The sequence below is a fragment of the Thunnus thynnus genome, chromosome 8, assembly GCF_963924715.1.
Source record: "Thunnus thynnus chromosome 8, fThuThy2.1, whole genome shotgun sequence".
NCBI lineage: Eukaryota > Metazoa > Chordata > Actinopteri > Scombriformes > Scombridae > Thunnus > Thunnus thynnus.
Genome location: NC_089524.1, coordinates 29,728,984 through 29,747,610, shown reverse-complemented (window position 1 = coordinate 29,747,610; position 18,627 = coordinate 29,728,984). Strand labels below are relative to the sequence as shown.

Sequence of the window (18,627 nt, the reverse complement as noted above, 5' to 3'; positions counted from 1 at the left end):
GTTTAAATTCAGGAAATACAGGTAAATGGCGGTTGAAGGGTCGGTTGAAAGCTAAAACAAAACACGTGCACAGTAAAATACTGGTTTACAGTTGTTTCAGTCACTATTAGCACATTACCTTACTGCGACATTGACTAACAGCAGGTGCTTTACCCGTGAAGACCGCGGTAGTTTGTAAAGTTAGTGCCAGAAAGTTAGCCTATGTGACAAATATGTTTGCAAATAATTGAGAAAGCGCTCAGTTTGCGCGGATGGTTGATGGGTCATGTGAACGTTTATGGGAGCTGAATGATGTCATCTCACCTGCATAAGGTAAAACATTTGTGACATTACACCATTAAGCACATGTTGGCGCCTTCAATAGGATCCCATGCTATGATATAAAACACATTGTTATGAAGGGGCTCAGTGTCTCCATTGCTTCTTCTCTCTAAACTATCAATTGTAAAGTCTTCCTACACGGCCTTCTGATTATCTAGTGGAGTGGTTCCCAAGCTGGAGTCCGAGACCCCCCAAAGGGTCACAAGAGAAATCTGAAGAGTCACAAGCTGATTAATGGGAGAGGGAAGAAAAAAAATCCTAGCACACAAAATTACATTTTTTGTGAAATACTGCATAGTTTACCCTTTTCAACTCAGTATTTGAATCTTTTATAGAAGCCCAAATCACTCTTAAGTTGAGATAATAGACATAGCTTCATTTTAAAGTCCCCCTCCACTCAAAAATGTGTTTTTCTTCTTGTTACTTCAGTTTGATGTTTGAGCTTCAATGTGCAGAATAATGTGTGCAGAGTTCTCTCACATTCTCACATTCATCTGCTAAAAGTAGAAAGTTTCTCTGTGCTCACCTTAAATCTTTAAACACATGTACCACATGATGTGTGACATCACAAGTAGTTTGGAGCCAATCCTCGTCCAGTATGCAACTTACACAAATATGATGTGGACACATGAAGCCTCCAGTGCGCAAACACTGAGAATTGACTAGTAGGAGACAGTTTGTGTCCAGCGGTTAAGCTTTTGACATTACAAATATTTGCATATTTATATATTTTTTCCAATGAAGGTGAGGGATATATGTTTTTAAGAATTTTTAATTTTAGTTAATTGAACTTTCTTTGTGGAAAAACCACATCAGACACAAATCATTATTCAAAGATGAGAAAGAGAAAGTTTTTTTTTAATCTTAGGTCTTAAAACATGTCCAGAGAGGATACTTAAGTGGGCACACGGCAAAAAGGTTAACACATTAAAGCATAATAAGCTCACAATTGGTGATTTTTCTAAAATAAGAATTCAGGCTTCTATAAATTAAGAATTAGTTTTCCTGCATCTCAGTAAACCACTAATGAAGCTCCCTAAAAATTCAGAATTTCTTCCTCATAACCTGTGGACTAGTGCAAAGGCATCTTTAGACCACACTTTAAATGCTCTTCATTTCTTCTTGCCCTATTTCCCTCTCTGTGAACTGTAACAGTACACGGTGGCAGCGTCGCCACTGGCCTAAGCGTTACAGGCTGGTGTGCATCAAATCTCATTATTCCATTCTCCTCCACTATCCAAGGTTGATCTAATCACCAGATCAACAACTGGGATGTGTGAGAGAACAAATAAGGGAGACAAAATGAACAAATGATTAGTATGCTGTGAAAAGTACAATACGTTTCTTATTTAGCATTTAGATAACTATCTATCCTGAGGAGCAAGCTTCAAAGTTGAACTCAGTTTAGGCGAGGGGGATTAATTCTCTCTACTGCATGCTTCATTGAATCTCTCATTACCAAACTTTGTCTGTATTGATGTTAGATTTGATTGAAGATTAGAGCATTTAGCAAATCTTGCTTTTCCGCATGTATCAGGCTTTTTCAAGCGCGGCACACCACTCGCTGGTCAATACCCTCACTTTTATCCAGTGTCTGCTTCATTTAAACTTAATCAACTCCATCAATGAACTGGAACAGCGAAACGTCCCCTGGAACAATAGCTTTTGTTGGATAATGCTTTGGTCTTATTCCCAACCGGGTGGCGATAAACCTAAAATTACACTATGATGAACTATTTCAATCAATATGATAATGGAAATTGGCTTGGGTGACTCTTTGCAGGGCTTAAGGAGGCAGGCTAAAGCCTATGTGACATTAATACATCTCCATGCTCTCTCCCTGCTGTTGCAACCCCCTACCTCACTTTATTGTCCCATCTTTTCAGTGACATTGACTACACCATATTGCAAAGCGCTTGGTAGTTTAATGATCTCTCTTCACCGGGGAATGCTTGTGCTGAAATGGATGCACAACCTGACGGTCTCATGCATTGTTTTCCAACTAAATTATAGGCTCTATACTTTGTTTCCTGTAGTGGCTCAGCAGGGTGTAGATCAATCATTGATGGCACTGTTGTAAAGCAGCTACAACACGACTTTTGCTGCTCATTTGGACGTTTTGTCCTTGTGAGGGATCCAGTGCCTGTTATAGGCTACAGTTCATCATATTTATACTGCTACCAAAAGACCCATTTCAGGAGCCTTAGCAAGGAAAACGCAGGCTCCCCATCTGTTGCATACTAATAAATATGCCACCTTCTGGGACAATCCAGGAGTGATCATGATGATCAACTGCCAAGTGATATGACTTACCATAAAGCTGTTTATTTGAAAAGTTTCCCCTCAGCCAATAATTGTCAAATGTATTTCGGTATCTATTATTATTTTCTGAAATGATTTATAAGACATGTCGAGTTGTTTTCCTCCACGCCTTTCAGAGTCATTTGATTATCATTTCTAAAGCCAGTGCTGGCATGCGGCATGGGATGGATGCCTTTGTGTTGTTTTACACAGAAATGAGCAGTTATTACTGGAGCTTAAAGTCACAGCTGTCTTGTATCAGTGAGTCACTGATCAAGCCAATCTCCTGTACATATTCTGTGTGCTGATGGAGTCATTGGCCACTTGGGGGCAGCAGAGACAAGTTGTGAACACATCATTGACAAATTATTACCTTTTAAATTAATATGGCACACTTCCAGCATCCAGCATTTACGTAGCAACATTATCTTTCATTTGGAGTTGTGTTTCTGGCCACAAATTTAAGTCCAATGTGAACTCTCTTGAAATCTTAAATAGTGTACAGTGGGTTTATCAGAGCTTTTTCGCTCAACACAACTGACTGCTTTGGCCAAAAACACCAGTATGAGAGTATTAAAGGGAAGGGACTTAAAGACTTAAAAACCTGTTTGAAATAGACAATCCATTACAGTAAATGTCATTTCAGATTTTTTTTTTTTTTTTGATCATAGTTATATTGTGTGGTAACAATGAACTTTTCAAATAATCTACACTCTTAAATCTGTATCTGGTGGAACGGACTTGGTAGAAATGAAATATACTATTCATATGTATGTTTTAATTAGTGTATAATCCAGTGAAAATAAGAATCATTGTATTTTCGTTACCTTAAAATGAGCCCTTTATATCTACATAGGGAGCGGGTCTTCTTTCATGGAGGCCGCTGTGTTGTACCACCATGTTTCTACAGTAGCCCAGAATGGACAAACCAAACACTGGCTCTAGAGAGGGCCTTTCACGTTTTTTCCCTGCATTCTTCACGTTTTTTGCGAGTTTCGCGGCCACCGTAGTTCTCCTTCATGCTTGGGACGCTTGAGAGGGGTATTCATGTGGTTGCAATCTGCAACCTCACCACTAGATGCCACTAAATCTTACACACTGGTCCTTTAACTGTAAAGTATATATTATAGTAAAACCTGCAAAAACACTGGTACTTCCCTTTTTTAAGGTAGTCTCCACTAAAGAGATGAAGGTGCTATGTGCCTGAGAACTGAGATTACCTTCAGATTAAGTGCTACACACATTGGCTCACATCTTTCAGCAACCTTTGAAGTTTTGTTAACAATCTGATATGCATTTTTTACATAAGCAAAGTATAAACAATGACATTTGATAAGAATCCCTTAAATGTGGTAATTAAATTAAATTAAATTAAATTGTGACCAATGTCTGTACTGTGTGATAAAGTTGAAAAATGCTATTTCTTATTGGCCCACATCCAGTATATATCAGTATACTGATATATCTGTGATAAGCTACGTAAAATTGGCCAATAATGTTTCCCATTCCAATATATTGGTCAGGTTCTACTGCCAATAGAGAACATCATCCTCCATGTTGCCAAGATTTCTGACAAGAAATTGAAATTTACACCTCATTCATTTTTACATTTCTGTTTGCATACGGATTCAACAAAAGACATAACTTTGTTTTAATTAGCACACTTTAGAAATGGTGGGCATATTTTTGAACTTTGGACAGAGCCAGGCTAACTGTTTTCTTCTGCTTCCAGTCTTTATGCTAAGCTAGGCTAATCACCTCCTTGCTCCAGCTCCGTTTTAACATACAGACAGAGAGTGGTATCAATCTTCTCATCTTACTCTTAGCAAGAGACCAAATAAGCTTATTTCCCAAAACTATTCCTTTTAAGGATTTGCTATTGAGTGGTGTGCGCAGATTGTCATTTCATAGATTAGTCACTGTCTGAAGGTGCTGATGAGTGACATAAGTTGCTGTAGTATGTGATTGAAATGAAAATAATCATCCCGTTCTCACTCCCAACTTGTCAAATACCGATGCTTTGTCACACCCGTCGGTGTCACTTTTTAAGATACTTCCATTTGAAATACATTATATAGATTAAATTTCATGAAATGCCGTGATACTACATGTTGAAAAATTGATCTAATAATGACACAGATGGGTTTACATTGGAGTAAGTTGAAAGCCCAGGGTGCCTTGTGCGTCAGTATCAGATGCCGAGGGTCGTGTCAAAGCGTTGGTATTTGATGACCTGGGAATGAGAACGGGTTTAAATAATACCACTAAATAACATTTATATTATTGACCAATCTATCAATTACAAAAAATCATTTAGTCTACAAAATATCACCAAAATATTGAGGAGAAATTACCATTACAGGTTCTCAGAGAGCAAAGTTCAATTTACTTATTGTGTCTGACACTCAAAAGCCAAAGGCATTCAAACTACAATGAAAACAGAGAAAAGCAGAAAATCCTCCCCTTTGAGAAGCTGGAACCACAGAATGACACTTTTGTTTTGTGAATGACTTAAATCATTAATCGGTCATCATATTGGTTTTCAGTTAATTTCTGTCGACACCACTACTCTGTGCGTCAGGTTAGAGTCTTTATCCTCCTCTTTTAATGCTAACTTTGAAGTCTTTAATCAACAATTTATTCGCAGTCTAATTAGAGTTAGTTTTCCTGGAGGATAATTCATGACGGGGATGGATACTCCCTGCCTCTCTAACCTCTCACCTCCTGCAGCAGCCAGCGTCTATTAGTCTGTCCTGCATCTTAACTGACTGAAGTTGCTTCCATGTCGCCATCCAGCTAACATGAAACACCAGATGTGTCATTTGACACTTTTGAATATGTTGTTTGCCTTTGTTTCCATGTTTTACTCCCAGTGCTGGAAATGATTTGAGAGGACAGACATGCACAACAGATACAGCACCTTGAACATCAAAGACCCGCACCGCAACATTAGTAACACTGTGTGTGTCTGTGTTTCTGCTGTAACTCTGCACACGCTCACACACACCCGTGAGCGCTGTTGTGAGTTTGCGTGCACGTCTTTGTGCCTGCCATAGGAAAGCATCCGAGACAGCCCAGAATATAAAAATTTACAGGCCTTTTTCCTGCTTTGTCTGTCTTCTTTCCCATTCTCTTAGGTGAATGGGGCCTGAGTGATAGACCCAGAACCTTTCATCTCACCCAGTGAGTGTAAATAGCTGTCATGTTTGATTGACGGTCTGACGTGCACATGTGATTCCCTGGAAGAGAGGAAGAAATACAGTCAGAACATAGTGCATGATGGTTATCAAACCAAAGACTTAATGAATGAGTAATTACACAAAAAATCAACAGTGTTCTACATTTCCTCATATGAGAGTTCATGCAGAGAAATTTGCATAAATTCCAAAACAGCTACTGTGTCACATTATTGGCTTTAAATCTTATCATAGTATTACAAATTTTAGAATTTCATAGTCACTAAACAGAGTAATTTCAAAAACCCCTGCGCTGCCTGAATCTTAAAAAAAATAAAATAAAAAAAAAAAATAAATAAAATCATTACTCTCTTTAAAAACAAAACAATCACCCAATCATGTTTCAGTGTGTGTCTACAGAGCATGCCACAGCCTGTAGAACCCATGGAGCACAATGACGCTCAGTTACATATTATAATTGCGAACTCTTATTCAGTATGTACCCTGTAATACCAAGAAGATTTACGAATTTACATGAAATTGTTTCTTTTACACATTTAACTTGAAATTAGTGATGACTCTATTACTGATGCTATATATTATTTCTATAAATAAACATGTAAGGCACACACAATTCCAAACTCTGTGCTGCATATACAAGTACAGACCTGTAAATGTGTTCTCAATCAGCGGAGTTGTTGATGGGTATTAAATTACATGTAGCATTCAGCTGAGTTGTTGTTAGGTAGTTCATCAGATAAATTGCATAGGAACCATTACTCAGTACATTGTTGACCAGTTTTAGAAGGATAGAGTCATTGCACAAGTTGACATACTGTACACTTAAAGCTGCCCTAATGCATATTTTTATATGGATCAAATGACTACATGTCACTCATAGTGACAAACCCACATATTACTACTTGTCTCTGCAGGTCAGTTCAGTGTTTTACTTTTACAGCCCGCAACTTTACCATTTTGGTTCCGTCTCACAGCTTTCATCAACATAATTTCCCATTGTAAACCCACTGTACAACACATGCCCAGCACCAAACAACCCACAAAAAATGTTAGCAAGTAGCTTGTTTGTGTAGTGGAGCATTTAGCAGCTAAGAGCCAGATCTTTCCCTCAAACTAAGCTAAAAGGGAAGTGATTCTAGGACATTTGTCAGGTAGACAGAAACTTGACTCAACAAGACTAAAAGTGTACAGCCATGGAAGCGGCTCTATGAAGATGTGCTTGGGCACTGCGATGCTCAGAGTTAAATGTTAACATTAGCATGCTAACACGTTCACAATACTGTTGCTAAGCAAGCATAATATTTATCATTCATTCGTTCACTTATCGTTCACCATCTTTGTTCAGCGTGTTAACATGCTACGATATGCTAATTAGCACTAAATAGCTGAGGCTAATGAGAATGTCCCGAGTTTTGTAAATATTTAGACTGAAATTCTCAGATAAAATTAAATTTAGATGATGGTGCTAGTTGAAAAGTTAGGGGAAACCAAAGTCATTAAAATTAATCCTGTGGGAGAAATAGATGTCGGAAAATTATTTCATGGCATTCCATCTAATAGTTGATGAGACTGAAAAACACAAATGTCAGACACTGCATTGTTGTACAATTGGGGCCTGTGTATGAAAAGCACTATGAATACTACTACACTATTCAGCAGATACAGATGTGGACACTCTCAAACACAGTTTCTCAAACACAGTTTGTGTTTGAGAAGCTGAAAGTCAACACTTGAACCCTATAGACACTATTTCATCAAAAGTACAATACAAATACAACATGTCACTGTCCAAATACCTATAGACAGCACTCTATACACTATTATACTACCCTATTTTTGATTTATAGAGTTAATGCATTGTTTTAGTATACATTATGCACTAAGCATTGTGATGGCTGTGTGGCTTGACACATATTTCTTTGTTTGGCCTCAGAATGATGATGCTGACGTATTTTACAATGGGCTTTTGCTTTGATTTAGTACACAAAAAAGCATATCACTCTCATCTGCACTCCAATGGGCTGGAACTGGCGAGAAAGAAACAATTTAACTAAAGAGAATATATGCATCAAATGAAAAGCAGATGAAAAAATATGCAATTATGTTCCTGATTGGGTTAAGTATTTCTCTGCCAGCACATGCCAGCTACCACTAGAACCTGTCCCAAATGGGCGGCTTCCAGGCCTGGGCGAGGCCCCAGAAAACGTCACATCAGAACGGTGCCATCTCCCGCTACATCTCCTTTTCCTCAGATCCACGGCCAGTGCGTCCCCTTCGTTCCCCTCTTCTCTTTGCTCCGCTCAGCCCCACTCTGCGTCCCAGATAATGGAGCTCAGCTTCTGCCAGAGGGTCCATGGCTGCCCGGGAGTAATGACCTGAGGGGGTACTTTGTGACAACCAGGGTATAATAATGCCTCCAGCCACGGACAAAGCAGACCCTAGGGGTCAATTTTTAAATACTTTTATGTTTTTCACCGAGGGTAAGAGTCATTTGTTTTTATTGCAGGCCATACTACATTTACACTGCAGAAACAACACATTTATTCCAAACAACAAGGGATATGAAGTGTGGTTAATGTTGTTTATTTTACCAAAATGCGGCTAAGTTTTCATAGGACCGTGCTAGAGCTGACCTATCGCATTTGATGAAACATCTTCCACTTTTCAACAGAATTTATCCGGCAAATGTCTTTAGGCCGTAGTCCCTCAGATCAAAATTGTGTTATTGAGGCACACAAGGGAGTATGGAATCACCTGTGAATGAAAGGCTTCTCCTAATAGGTTAATTGTAACAAAAGCACAGGGTCTTGCCCCATTGAACAAAAGAGGATTGTGGAACACAGGCCTGTGGAAATGATGTCAAGCAATGTGCTGCCTGCTCTCCCCTGCAGGGCCAGAGTTTGTCTGTCAGCAGTTAAATGCTTACCTCCTACCCCTCCCCTAACACTCAACAATCAATTTACCTCCTCGGGGTCTATGAACCCAAAGATTTGACCTTGCAGACTCTAGCTTTGTTTCCCCCCTCATCTCTCACACCTCAAAGAGTACTTATTAGAACACGGAGCATAGGTATTTTGAAATTGTTTTTTTATACACAAAGAGCACATAGAGTCAAATGTTTCTGCGGCCAGAACCACAGGAATTCATTTGGTGAACAATAAACGCAGTAGCACTGTTACAATGTGCCCAATTTAATTCCTGTTTCAGACTAAATAAGCGGTTTTGCTGAATATTATCAGGTGCTTAAAGGAATGTTTAGACTGGCTCCGTCCTGCACATAACGCCATGTAAAACCACAACTTTTTGTTTTTACACCTCTGTTTTTGTATGGATTAAACCAAGATATATCATGTTAATTAGTGAGCTGCTGTTGTTGGATTTTGTTGCCTCTGAACAGAGCCAGGCTAGCTGTGTCCCGCTGTTTGCACTCCTTATGCTAAGCTCAGTTAGCTGGCTCCTGCTTCATATTTTTATATATGTATTAATCTCTTCATCTAACTTTTGGCTGGAAATCAAATAAGCATATTTGGCAAACTATTTCTTCAAGAGGGAATATAATGGTAGCAAATCACAGCATACACTTTTGTTTTGGCAGGTTATGCTGGCCAGTGGGAACCGTTCATGAAAGATGTCACTACGAAGGCTGACTGAGTCATACTCCGTTGTCTGCTATCCAGGTATATATATGAGTTATACAGTAGAGTTAACAGGAAAACAAAGGCTAACAAAGTTACTAATGAATGACTGTGATATAGGTAATGATGTTGTAATCAGAAATGCATGAATGGCATTTCACTGACAAATAAATTTATCAAAACTGAATAGCAGTTTTTAATGTTTTGTACATTTTACTCCTGGTTTACTTTCATGTTGATGGGTACACAGCCCAGAGATGTCTCTGCGTCAATCAAACACTTCAAATCCCAAGATATATTCATTCCCTCTCCCATTAGAACAGTAACCAATGGAGAGAGTCAACACTCCGAAAGGTGCTAGCTAATTGGGAATACTGAGAATAAAAAAAAAGAGGAAAAGCAGCAACTTTTTCTCTTATGTGATATTTATTGAAACTGCTGATGGTTCTGCCACAAAGCTTTCTTCGGGGTGTACGAGGACAGCTTTGAAGTGAAGTATCATCTCTTTTGAAAGATAGATAATCTTATGGCGTTTTTGCTTTTCAGTTTATAGTAGAGAGGTACACAGAATTCACAAGACTATTGCTACTGTACAGAAGTTGGCTCCAAATGAAGCACTGAAGCTCCCACATAGACTGACTGTTTTGACTTGTCTTATGCTGTATTATGTTCCCATTCAAATGCATTTAAATGGAATTAACATGAGTTGTGAAAAGAGGGATGCAAAATGGCTAACACAGAAAGTCTGCCAATTGCAGCTGTGAGATCCATCCAGTAAAATAGTGGATAGTTCAATCTCTTAGGAATAGTTAAAAGTTAGATGAAAAGATTGATCTGTGTGTGTGTGTGTTTGTGTGTGTGTGTGTGTGTGTGTGTGTGTATATGTAACCTTTGGACAAAGCCAAGCTTCCTGTTTTCCTGTGTTTCATGTCTTTATGCTAAGCTAAGCTAACCGGTTGCTAGCGGTAGCTTCATATTTAGCGTACAGCCAGGAGAATGTTATTGATCTTTTCGTGTAACTCTGGGCAAGAAAGTGGATACGTGTGTTTCCCTAAATGTTGTTCTATTCCCTTAATGTTGCTTATTTAATCATGATGTTCATGTAGGTTGTTTATTACAAAATGTTTCAACCAAACTATTGTTCAATCAGTAGCTAATAGCCTATCAATTGCTTACAGTAAAAACAAATTAAATACATGTCATCATTTTTTTTTTCTCAACTACACTTTCTCTGCTCCTGAAAATTAGCATGCAAGCATAATGAACAATTTCCATTATACAAGTTGATGTGTAAAAGCTCAGTGTTTAAGTCGAAAACAGACACTTTTGAGGTCGTCCTCTGTTATTTGTGCCGAGGCTCGGCTTGTTTTTCACCGCTGCGTTAACCATTAGAACACCATATAGTTTGTGCTGGTGGAATTTTTTATTTGCTGAGGGGAAGACAGAGTGGTTGAGGATGTATACATGTGGGGGAAGAGCTGCAGTAATAGAACTCAGCTGGAGTAGGTTACTTGAGGGAATGCTTCAGGAGCGGGAACGGAGCCAAAAGAGCGAGGAAACATACTTCACTTTATTGATTTTGTCGATCGTCTTAAATGAGGGGCACTCCAGGCCAAGGGCTCACCTCTGCATTTTCTCTCTGTGTGCCTGTGCTGTTCGATAGACAACAAGCAGTAGTTACAGGCACTGGGAGAGAGGAATTATGTTTGTGTTTATGTGTGGGAAAGGCGTGTAATGTATGTGTGATTCCACTGTAGCGAAATTCTAACTCAAGTTTACTTATGATTTCTTAAAGACTTGAATATCAGCCTTCTGTCATTATCTTACACTATTCATGAGGTATTATACTCTGCTTCTTGTGTCTGTGGCATAAACGAGCCTATTGTTTGAGTCGCATGCATCATCGTCCAGAAAGGACACCGCCCCCAACACAGATCATGACCTTTTGCTTTACACTAGAGATACACGCTACTGTTGCCACTTATTCATCAGCTGTGACTTGGTTATGAATGGCTTTTTAAGGCAAATATTGATTAAGTCAAGTGTAACATCACTTGGCTTAAAGCAAATGTCCATAAGCAATTACAGCTTGTAGTCTGTGTTTTCCATGTTTGCGTTAGCTGACAAACTCATTTGTTTTATATTCCCATATGTCCTGTCAGGTGGGACAGGATTTCTTTTTGTACAGTCAGCATCAATAGTTATTCAATATCCATTACCCTGAAGTTTTTACCTTTTGACCCTCAATACATGTACACAACAAGACCCTACTTAAGAAGAAAAGGATTTTTGTTGAGCAACAAGACTATGTGATCACATTCAGAGTGGATGATAAAGGAAAAATCCTGTGTGTCACTGTATATGTAATTTTATATTTCAATATATATTGTGATATAGAACACTTTACACAAGCAAAATAAGCACAGGAGAATTAAAGCGCCCCTCCACTCAAAAATGTATTTTGCTTGTACTTCACTTCGATGTTTGAGCCTCACTGTGCAGAGTTTGACACTAGAAGGTTGTTTTCACACTCATCACAACTAGTTTGAAAACCAATAGCGGTCGAGCAGACAGCTTATATAAGTGAGTGGACTTCTCAGTGAACTAGAAGTCATCTTGTGTCCAACAGTTAAACTTTCGAAATCAAAATATTTTTATAGATTCTGGATTTTTCAATGAGGCAGAAGGAGTAGATGTAATTTTAAGTTTTTTTTTAATGAAGTAATTGAACTTGAATTCAAAGCAGAGTATTTTAAATTTGTTAAAACATGTCTGGAGGAGTCTTTAAATACAGAACATCTCAGTATTCTTTACCCATTGCTGCAAAAAATCCCATAAATCCAACTGTAATAATTCTGAAATATAATAAAAATTCTCTTAACAGCTGACAAATTTCTATCATCTTGCAATATACATGTATATCATCATATTGATCAACTGATTATTTGATTAAACAATCAACCAAAAAGTAATCAACTATTTTGAGAGTTGATTAATTGTTTAGCTAATTCTTTAGACAACAATTGCTCTGCTTCTTAATTGTGAGGATTTGCTACTTTTCTTTGTCTTATGTGATAATGAATTGTAAATCTGTAGGGTTTGAAATGTTGTTTGGACAAAAAAAGCATTTTGATGACGATGATCATGTTGGGCTTTAGCACAATATACCCACCACAATAATATATTACCTTACATTTTATACAGCAAACGCAAAATGCATCCAGCAAACTGTAGATTAATCAATAATGAAAATAATCTCTAGTCTTTCCATAAGGTGCTGCAATTACTAAGCACTCACTGTTTGGAAGTCTCAAAAGAACAACACTGTCTTTTTCTGGTCTTCGTGATTTGGGTTTTACCTTCCCTTGTTCCTGATGTTTTTTCTTAGATTTTACTGTATTTATATACTTGTGGATGCTTTGCGTTATCTTCCTAACAGCAGGCTTAACCTGCCTTTATGTGATCTGAATGTTGTTTTTCAATGTTATCCAGTATGATTTTACTCTGACAACATCAGTTTAGCTGTGTTGAAGGATGTGTTTTGCAGGATTTTTTCCCCTTGCATCCCCATGCATGTCCTGCAAATCATCTTCATTTGTGTCCCTGTTATAAAGCATTAAAGCTTCCTTATCTTTTGTCCCTTTCATTTCATTACACAAAATCCCAGAGAAACCACTGGGTGGGATCAGTTAGTTCCAGCCACCTCAGTGGTTTTCCTGTTCTTTATTAAAGTGTAATCAAACATCGGTTTAAGTGGAAAATAAATATCCAGATCTAATAAGCTGCTCAGCCGGATCATGTAAATGCAAATTTTCAAGCTGGTACCCATCCGTCCCACTGAGGGGAGAACAAGCCACAGCAATCGCCTCCTCCACCCGCGATTGTAAATCAAGGAAAATAATGGCTGGATAATGACCAGTTTGCGGTCTCAAGCAGATTGAATGATAACAAACCGCGCATGTTGCACGCAGCTTTTCATTTAACATCCTATCATGGGGAAAGCCGGCGAACAGCTTGGTGTGCCTCATTAAAGGGGTTGTCGATGCCTTGTAAATTTTGCGGAGCAAGGGGTAGAAAATTCACAAGACAAACTTCCCGATAGGGGAAGACAGGGTTTATTCCCCGCCCATAGGGGCCTCCTGCGCCGATGCGGGGAGCCCGAAGATCTGAGAGGACCAGTGAGCCGCCAACTGCATTGCAGTCATCTGTTTTCTAATGTGAAGGAGTGAGGGTGTGAATGAAAAGAGAAGAAAACCCACTTAGACAAGCGCTAAATAATAGACATATAAATTGCTTCGTTTTCTTGTTTTGGGAGATGCTGATTTAGCTGCTAATTGGTGACAGAAACTGTCAAATGGGTGGCAGATAGTGATTGTGGTGGCTTCTGTCAGGATTAGGTGAGAGGGAGAAAAAAAAAAAGAGCTTTCTTCTAGTGAAGGCAAAGACAATATGACGGCAGTCCCCTCCCTTCCCTTGTCTGATATTTACCCAAAACACATTAAACAGATAAAGAAGAGAACAGAAACAATAAGCTCGGGATTATGGACCCTGTCTCTTGCCTTCGTCTCGTGCTCTCATGTCTTCTCTTTTTTCTCTCCTCTAAGCTGTCTCTGTGATTGATTAACGTGTTTGTTTGAAGAAATTTTGAATGTTTGCTCGCACGATAAAACACACAGGCGGCGAATACATGCAGGATGCACACAGGCACGAGCGCTCGCACGCACAAAGACAATGAACTCACTGTGAGCAGAGAGACAGCGAAAGAGACGGATAAAGACTGACTGAGTGATCTCTCGAGGGCATCTTCCTCTAACCCTGCCTTGACTCTCCTCCCTTTTCTCTGGAGCATTAAAATGAACAGTAATTAGGCTTTGATACTCTGGCAAATGAACAGTAATTAGAGTGTGCTACTGTGGATCCTCTGCCTGGGCTGCTCATTGAATATTCACACCATTATTGAACGTTAAGATTAGCTCGCCGCCGTCATGCACAAACAGTGTGGCATGGCAACGGCCCTTTGCAGATGGTGTTAGGGGGATGGTGGAGGCTCTGTGTGTGTGTGTGTGTGTGTATGTGTGTGTGTGCGTGCGTGTGTGTGTGTAGACAGGTCGCCCAAGCCCGGCGGACCCTCAGAGGGGATTTTCTGGTTATTAGATCCTTGCCAGATCATGGGCCAATTATAAAGAAAACTGTCAGTCAAGGCAAAGTGGCTATGTGATTAGCGGAAAAGGACAAAATCAGGTGAGGAGTGTGAATCTTTCTGGAGGCAGCTTTGATTTGCTAATAAGAGGGAGAGGGAAAGGACCGGGGCAGGGTCCCCAGCTGTAGTCCTGCTTTGCTCTCTTCATTTTCACTGTGACCTTCTTAGCACTGCCGGTCTAATCTGCGCTGCAGAGGAGACATAAAGAATGGCTCTCGAGGGGTTTTCTGGGTCCAGGCTCTGAATGAGGCACAAGGGGGTTAGCCACCAAAAATGAGAGCAGTACCCTCTACTCACAACCAGAGGGACATGAGTAATCAAATAGTTCCTTCAGTGCGACAGGGGCCAAATACTGCTTAATTACCCTAATAGTTTTTAAAGACTTTTTACTCCTGATAGAAAAAGGGGGGAAAAAAACACTTAAAGCTATGTCACAGAGAGAAGGAGGAGTGAAAGGATAAGAGGAGGGAGGGAGAATCACTTGTCTCAGAGAGCATCCTCGGCAGACAGAAGCTCCGTCCGCTCCTCTTCCTAATTTCTAAAAGCACGACAGTGTATCCTAATTTAGTGAATGGTGACCAGGGCTGACATTGAGGGGCGTGGTAGGGCCTTTTTTCTCCCTCCAGCTGTGGTTTCTGGCTGGGGAGAAGCAAACGCAGAGGGGAGACAGGCAGCACAGTGCCAGCGCTATAATGAAGCGCGGTAGACAGCAGGCCTGACAGCTCTGGCAGGTGATGCATGGGGCCCATGCTAATTCTTCAGCAAGCCAGTGATGGATCCTGAAATCTTGACCACACATCCCATTAGCCCCTGTCTGTGACAGGAGAATAAAGATATTAAAAAATCCGGGAGAAGTTGGGAGACGGGGGTGTAGGGGGATGCGGAGCGGGACGTGGACAGCCAGTCAAAGGACCTTACGCAAACCTCCAAGTCCTCTGCAATATTTTCAGCAGCAAAGTTATTGATGACTTAACCTCTGGGGTGCAGGTTATGGGTGATGGATACTGTGCATCCCCAGCATGGAACAGCAGAGGATAACAAGGTAGACAGTGAATCACCTGCCCACAGCTGATAAAAATAGAATATGACATGTTCTGTAGCATATACACTGCATTATTCCACTGTAAATTCTAAAGAGATGAGTGGACTGGGCTTTCCTGTAAATAGATTAGTTCATTGAATGGATTTTCTATGGTCTCAGCTGTTCTGTGCATCCCCACTGCCCTGGCTTTTGCATCTCAGCACTATGAATGGAAGGACTGTTTATTAGGCTGTCCCTGCCAACTCCTCTGCGACTTACCCTCCTTTCAGGAATAAGAAAGAGTAAGGAAATAAAAAGCGGGGAAGGCTGTGGAGCTCCTCAGCTATCAAACACTCAGGTGTGTTTACCATATATCTTTTATCTTCCTGTGCAGGATAAGGCTAATATTTTTGACAAGTTTTGTGTGAAATATAAATGACCCAGTCTTGATACAAATAGGAAAACCGGTAGCGAAGCGAGCCGAATCGCATCCAAGCCCCCGGAATCCTTCCTATTTCTCAGGGTTGACAAATAGCACTGAGGAAGTTCCAGGGGAAACTGAGAGGTTACTGTGACAGACAAGGAGCACAATTATCACACTATGATGAAAGAGCCATGGCGAGCGCGCGTCGCACCGTTAATTACCGTCCTTTTTCCACCAGCCTCTAATGTGAGGAAAAACACGCGATGACAAGTGTGTAAAAGAGCAAGCACTAAATTACTGTCAGAAAAAATAAACGGAGGATCGCGCGGCCCGCACAGTGATTTACGGGGGCAATTAGTCACCGCCCCACGGAGATGCTGAGGACAGCAGTGCGGCGGGAGTGTGTCAGGGAGAGAGAGTGTGAGAGACACCCCTTCGCTCCACCCACACTTCTAAAGAAATGGGATGGGAAGTAGGAGAATGTTCTCTGTGCTCTTGGCTGAGTGACCTTTGTCTGGCAGAGGGCTTTTACCCAACTTTTCACTGGTTTTAAAGAAGTTGTGCTTCAAAAATAAATGATCAAGCAAGCTACAGCGCAGCAAACATCCTACTTCAAATCAGTGCCATGTTGTCATACGTATATGTATCATAATAGAATGAAAGAAGTAACATCAATGGGCGATATGGAGCAAATTTAGGTCACCATTGCTTGTTTTATGCTGAAGTAAGTTGATTACGACATGGGTGTAAGACAAGCTAAAGCAATGTCTGTCATTACACCATCAGTAGAATACAGCCTTTCGTCTCAAGTCAGATATGTCGGCATACTTGAAATGCTAAACGTCTAAAATGAGCGGTCCCCTACTCCACCATCAAACATCAATGGACTCTAATTGTTTCTAAACGTGACACAAGTTAAGATACTTCAGTTTAAAGCCCGTCGTCACATCTCAAAAGTGACGCTTGATTTTTTTCCCCATCTTGTCTCCGCCAGCAGCTTCTGAGACAGGAGGTCGCATCCCAGTCGTCACATGTCCCTCATATTTCATGCTCTTCAATGAAATGAGCCTTTCATCACGCATTAAAATACCTGCTGTACTTTTAAGGAAGTAAAACCATTGGGAATATGCTCCAGCGGATGGAGAGTCCATTGATTTGTAATGGCTGATGACAGATAGTGTCACATTATCTTTGTTAATTTCACTCATTCTGAGTCATTGAACAAACATGGCGTGCCCGTTTTTTTTTTTTTTTTTTATTCTCTGGGAGAAATTTCTGAAGTGATAGGCTATTGTTGAATAAATTTGAGGCAGGCCTTGTTAAGAAATTGTCACACCGTGTGATATCTTACAGACATGTGATGAAATAAAGTAAAGATGGAGGGGAGGGAGGCAGTGGAAAATTTATCTTAATATATCCATCACAGCCAAATAAAGACAATTATAGTCGAGCACTTTAAAGAAAACCCTCAAACACAGACACTTGACTTGCTAAGCTTTTGAAGCGTTCACTTCACTTAACGCTTGTGATTGATGCTAACATGACAAAGTGTGTTGGAGGATGTTGACATTTTAATCTGCCTTGATTTGGCTGTATACATATTTAGACTGAGCATTTGCACATGTGTTGTAGGACAATAATAAAACTGCCAGTAAGCTGAGCATTATGGGCAGTGTGATATGGAGTGGGAGGAGGGTCGGGGGTGGAGGGGAGGGGGGGGTTCACATTCTCCCGGCCATACAAATCCAATAGGGGCTAGTAAGTGGGCTTGCTAGGTTGAGCCACGTTTCCAGGTCAGTGGCCTTGAGCATGCTTGGTTACAGCTGCCTTGCCCATTCTTATTGGCAAAGGTGCCATAAGACAGGGTTGCGAGGGGCCATAAGTGGTGAGGAGGAAGCAGTGGAGAAGCTAACCAGGAGAGGACCATATGCATGTCCAGTAGACTGCCTCCCTCAGGCTCTCTTTCTCCTTCCACATCCCTCACTTCACTGCATTATCCACTCCTTTTGCAGGCCTATAAGTGCCAGGACATCAGACTTCCTCAAGCTGTCAGCCTCGTTTTTCCCCCAGAACAACACGATGTTGAGATCGGACGAGACTAAGGAAAAAACAGCTGGTGGAGCTGGAGAGAAACCCTCGCATTCAGAACGAAAAGAGGTCTAATCTATTTTAGCTTCAGCTGCTGCCAATTAAAGGCATTTTTCTTTGTGGCTGTCAAGGAGCTATGTGTCACGCACCTTATTTATACCTTTACCATTCATTGTACAATGTTAGAGTCATAAACATTTCAGTTTGATGTTTCTCAAACTGTCTGGTAATTTTAAAGATGTTTAAACTGACAGTGTGCCATGACACGCTGAATATTTCTACAATGGTTTCAGTCATCCAAGTTCTGATGTCGTTCTTCTGTTCTTTATAGTCACAGAATGCATTTTTCCATGGAAAGTGAACCGACTAGGACCCACTACAGTATAACCTGAAGCAATGTGGAGATTTTTAAAGTCTGTGGACATAGAAGCATCAAATAA

At 40.3% G+C, this 18,627-nt stretch overlaps 1 long non-coding RNA gene across 1 annotated transcript; it reads left to right on the top strand.

The window, feature by feature from the left end:
- On the top strand, positions 1-18,320 carry LOC137188280 (uncharacterized). The gene is made up of 4 exons (XR_010929341.1): positions 1-312; positions 5,760-5,805; positions 9,415-9,496; positions 18,112-18,320. It is a non-coding gene; the product is annotated as an uncharacterized lncRNA (long non-coding RNA).
- Positions 18,321-18,627: the final 307 nt, after the last annotated feature.